Source organism: Blennius ocellaris (genome assembly GCF_963422515.1).
Source record: "Blennius ocellaris genome assembly, chromosome: 6".
Classification (NCBI taxonomy): domain Eukaryota; kingdom Metazoa; phylum Chordata; class Actinopteri; order Blenniiformes; family Blenniidae; genus Blennius; species Blennius ocellaris.
Window position 1 is genome coordinate 21049757 of NC_137655.1, and position 6000 is coordinate 21055756.

Here is a 6000-nt window from a genome sequence, read left to right on the forward strand (position 1 = left end):
CATTTACAATAATATTCAGCAAAAAACAACAAAGTATCTTCAATAAGTGTAAATAAAAATATGTGACAATAACAAAAAGGAATTTGGCCCTTATTTGTTTCACTGCTTTTTAAGTCTAAAACTAGAAAAATCCACCTGCAAAACTGGGATACTGAGTCTGACATTTCAATTAAATGACCGCAATTTATTAAATTTTTAAGTAACAGAATTGTGAACATTTTTATTTCAATTGCAAAGTCAGTCAGCCAGAGACTCCTGAGACGTTTGAAAAACGAATTTGTAATTTAATATTTGCCACTTCTGTAGGCATGGTCAGATAAAAAAAGAAAACACAGCGATGTAAATATTTATTTATAGTAATGAGTTTACAGGTATTATTTCATAGCGGTTTATTGTTGTCATGTGAAGACACATAAATGTGAACCTTCTCACCTGAAAATCAACAGATTAGCAAAGGTTTGAAGAGTTTATAGGTGAATCTTAGGGAGGTCAGGTTGAGATGTTTGGACACGTGAAGAGATGGTGAATACATTGGACCGACTGGGCAGGAGGAGACGAGGAAAACCTCAGAAGATTCATGATATAGTGAACGAAGACATGGAGACGGTTGTTGTTGCAGTAGAGGAGGCAGAGGATGAGACGAGGATGAGATGGAAGCCAGCGATCCGCTTTGGCGACCCCTGAGGGGAGCAGCCGAAAACAAATATTCGACTGCGTTTTCAAATTTCGTTTCGTTAATCATGTTATTAATATTGAATTTGCTGCTTACCACAATTTTATTTGCGTACTTTTTTCAGTGCTAATACCTGCGATAGGAAACAATTAAAAACGTGTGAACACACATAAAGAGAAGCGCCTGAGCTTGATAGCACTGCATCATAGCGCGACATGAAGGGGAATGCATGACCACAGATATCCAGCAGTCACACAGGTCACTGTCAGGTAGGTAAAGACCACTGACAGCCTCTCAGCTTTGAACACATTCACTGACATCAGAGAAATCACACTCACTGTGATGTAACAACCATTTATCTACGACTTAGTTCCTGATTTGAACTAACTTCACTAAACATAATTAATAATCATAACAGCCACTCTCCATGCCCGTTACAATGTATTAGAGTCAAATATTTACAGTTGCGGCAGTAATTCGGTATGCAGGGAGGGAAACGGTGGAGAGAAAGAAAGTTAATATGAGGCGGTGAGAACAGGGATACTTGATTAGGTGCACAGTTGGAGAAAAGTGATTGGGTCTGTCCTCAGGCTAACCTAACTCCATGTGCACGCACACACACACACACACACACACCACATCCACAAATGCTGTGCACTAATCATATTTCACCCCAATCACTAAACACACATTCATATTTGAAGGTTCATCCCAGGCGGCCATTTCAAATTATTATGTATGTGATTCCAACCACACAGAGCACAGAAAGTGTTTACTCTCTTCATTGAGGCTCTGGATAAGTTGAGAGCAGAAGCTAAGTGTACTACAGTCTATGGCAGAAGAATAAACATTTTCCTTTATAGCCTGAGGACCCACTTTTCATCTGTCAAGCATCTTTTAATAATTAATCTGTTTAATACACACACAGCATCTGCTGGGTACAACTCCCATCCTCCCATTCAAACTGACGAGCACAGCTGCCACTGTTTGGGTGTACTGTACAGGTCTAGAATATGATAAGATGCTTTTTTCCCCCCTCTTTAGCAGTACACAGACAGAATACTGCTGTGCGTGCTGACATACAGTGTATAAACACGTACAAACACGCACAAACGAGTATATGCACACACTCCTCCAAACTAGTTTATGTGGAAGGGGGGAGAAGGCCTGACTATGGGCCTACTTTCCCTATGTATTTCTCCTTGGTGAGCAGGCCAAATGGGGATTGTGTAAATTAAATACATTTCTTTTTCCGGCAGCAGAGAGAAATGATGCCAGATTAAGGCCATGAATATATACATGGGCCTGGGCTGACCTGTCTCCAGACGCCTGATTTCCCTGGAGGGGTGCTGACATGGTGAGGGGCTTCAGGGGTGTGGGACTGTGTGTGCACGTGCGCACGTGTGTGTGCGTGTGTGTGTGTGTGTGTGTGTGTGCGCGCGCGCACGCGTGTGTCTTGTTGCACCTCAGACAGAGGTGAGGAGATCTCTTGAACAGGTCCAAATTGAGCTTAATCTCATTCCTCATTGTGCTGGAACAGGAATGAAATTGCACAATTGCACTTTAATCGACGATCGAACACCCTCGCCCCCTCCTCCTCCCTCTTCCTCCCCCACCTCCCCACGTCTTCCTCTCACTCGCCTTTTTTTTTCTTCATTTCTGTGGTTCTCTCTCTCTCTCTCTCTCTCTCTCTCTCTCTCTCTCTCTCTCTCTCTCTCTCTCTCTCTCGCTCTCTCTCTCTCTCTCTCTCTCTCTGTTTCTCTCTCCTTGTCTTCCTCTCTCTATCTTTGTGTCCCTGGCCCTACATTCTTTACATGGGATGGTGGGCATGATTGCCTGTTAGCCTCTATTTGCTCTGCTTTCTTTTCTGTTCCAATGGAAGCGTCTAATAATGTCTGTTCAAGCAATCAGGAGGTTAATGTGGTTAGGATGAGGGCAATCATAAACCAATAAAAGCCGTCCGGATGCCCTGCTCCCCTTTCATTCCATATCTAATCCAGGGAGATGGTGATTTCAGGAATCCCGCGATGCATCCTTTGCACTGGAGCGCGTCTCCATCATTGGCAGGAAGGATTCAGTCAGCCCCCCCTGGGGTTGATTACACACATGGTCATTTGTTCCACACAGGTGTGTCTCATTATCTTAGGTAGGAAACCTTTGGTTAGCTGAATATTAGCTATATGAAGAGCATTTGTCTTTCCCAGAGTGCAGAATTGCAAAGAGAAGACACTTCGATAATCGTTCTCGAAATCCTTTTGAAGCAGATATGTTAAGGAGTTTGCTTTCTTATTCTTCTCCTTCAGACATCACTTGACCTACTTGTGTTGAGGGGAATCTGTTTTTGTTGAGAAGACAACTCGTGACATGACTGGACCAGGAATAGTGGAATAGGGATTACAGCGATCCATGTCGCTCGCCCTGAAGTCAACAGTCTTCCGTTTATGCGGTCGGGATGATATTAGATGATGAAAAATCTGAGCAGAAGCAAAAGTGCAAAGTGCTAATGCCATGACATATTTAAAAGTTGTAAAATAGCACCCAGCTAGCTCTGCAAATTGGATTTTTTTTCCCTCGAGTTTAGGTGATATGCACATTTATTATAATGTAACTGTAACTGGAGTCAGTTTCAATCTCAACACAATGGGACAATTATTATAAAACGGACATTTCTCACCATACAATGCACTACTGATAATGATTTCTTCACGATAAAATGTGTATGCAAACATAATGAAAGGGAAACTGTGTGCAAAAACACACGAAGACGAGGTCTGCCCCTGTTACATATTTAGAGAAAAAAAAAATGCAGGTACTTGAGCCATGTAAAATGTGTTGATTTGTTGCTCAAGGTTTCCGAACAAAACAATGCAACAAAGGTTTCCAGGGTGCTGCATCTGGGGTGGATGTACTCATTATGGCCCATAATGAAGGGCCCTGCTTACCGCTGTGCATCTACTCAGCAACACTGACGACCACACACACACACACACACACACACACACACACACACACACACACACACACACACACACATACACACACACACACACACACACACACACAGGCCAGGCCGCTGCCAGGCTGTCAAGTCCGAAAATAATTAGGCATCAAAATGAGTTTCCCTGTTTTTTTTTTTTTTTTTCCTCCCCTTGTTCGTTTTATTCATGTGCTGGAACTCGGGAGACTGGCTAATGCAGTTAACATGCTCTCATCATGAATTTTCATTACACCATTACATGGGTACATTACAAGAGCAGGGGAGCTGAGACTACAGGGATGCCATCAACACACACACACACACACACACACACACACACACACACACACACACACACACACACACACACACACACACACACACACACACACACACACACACACACACACACACACACACACACACACACAAATCCTAGTCACACATACAGTTCAACCGTACATTTATTTGAATCACAAATGCACACCGAACAACATAGCATTACTCTGATTTGCTATATCTGTGTACCTTCTTAAAGCTCTTTACATTGGTGGGGATTTTTCTGATGGTGGAGGGGATTGCGGATAAAAGAACAGTTTATTTTGGAAAATATTTTCTTGCTCTGAATCAGATGGATGCTTTGACTCTTCATGATGAATATGAAGCAGCAGCCAGGAGGTTAGCTTATCTCAGCGTGGGAAATAGCTCAGCTCCAAAAAAAGTAAGTGAAACTTACCCTGCAACACCTCTGATGCTGACTGAAGATTTTTTTATTTATTATTCTATAAACACAAAAATATAAATTGTAAAAATAAAAATGTTTTGAGTCTCCAATGCTGAATCATCTGATTGGACTGTAACATTTGTTCATTTCAAGCCAAACACACTCTAAAGAACCACTGGGCTGCACAAGAAGCCACATATTGGTGTCGTGGTAAGCATTGGCTCAGTCTGTGTGGAGTTTTCATGTTCTCCCTGTGTGCGCATGACTTTAAAGTGGGGATTCCTTCCACAGTCTAAAAACATGAGAATAACGTCACCTGATGGACTGATGGAGGAAATCACACTACCCAGAGAAAACACAGAGCAAGGACATGCAAACTCTATACAGAAGCAACCCCAAGCCTGGAACAAAAACAAAGATAATTTCACGGTTGGGCAAAATTTCTAATCCATACATGGCTGCGTTCAATATTTAGTTTAGATGTTTTTTTGTGTGTAGTTTTGACACATAGCGCCCTGGTTTCAGAAGTGTCAACTTTTTGTCTCAGTGTGCCATATTATTAATTTCAATATGCTTAAATATTATTACATATCTCATATTAGACTTACTGCCTTTAACAGGCATCCTTGCTGCTTGGGGTCAATATCCTGACAAATGGAGCACATCCTTCTATATTCACTTTTATGTACTGTTAACCTCCAAGGGCCCTGCATGTGTCAATGAGTGTGTGCGTGTGTGTGTGTGTGTGTGTGTGTGTGTGTGTGTGTGTGTGTGTGTGTGTGTGTGTGTGTGTGTGTGTGTGTGTGTGTGTGTGTGTGTGTGTGTGTGTGTGTGTGTGTGTGTGTGTGTGTGTGTGTCTCTCACGCTGCAAAATGGGTTTTCTATTGCTGATCTGCTCATGCTCAATTACCCAAAGTCTCCTGGGACTTAGTGAAGGTAAACACACATCAGCTGGGCCTGATTTTTTTCGCTGTCCCACAGCAGCCTGGAATTAAGACATTTATGTTAGCTCTCCTTCCAAACACATCCACGCACTCTCTACACGGCGTGTGTTACACAGAAACACACATATTATCTTAACAGGTAAATTACTGGCAGAAGGGATTCTGCGGTTTTGTCAGTTGCAACCACCCAAGCAAACCCGATGCTCAATCCCGGGGATCAAACCTTCATTTTCATCAGACAGTGAAGCGAGCATTCTCTACACTGCTAAGTTGAGAAAAGTCCTGACGCTGTCACATCTAAGACAGCGCTGCTGCCTTTGTTACTATGCCAAGGCCCTGCATCCCCCCAAGCCCAAATCTTCTGCCATCCCTTCCCTCTGTCCTCCTTCCTTCCTTCCTTCCTCTCTCTCTCTGTCTTCCTTTCACTTTCCAACAGGTACGAGTGATTCTGTTCACCACACTGTCTTCTAACTTTTATCCTTGATTCTCTTTTGGAGATGTTTGATTTACCATTAGGCCCTTGTTAGATGATAAAGCGAGACATGTAACATCATAATTTTCTTGATAAAAAGAAGATGGAAGAAAATTGACTGTAGAAATGATTAATAAGTTAGGAACTGTATTTTTATGAGAAAAGTAGCTGCTGTTTCTAATTTCAAACTTTCTTAAAAGAGGATCATTC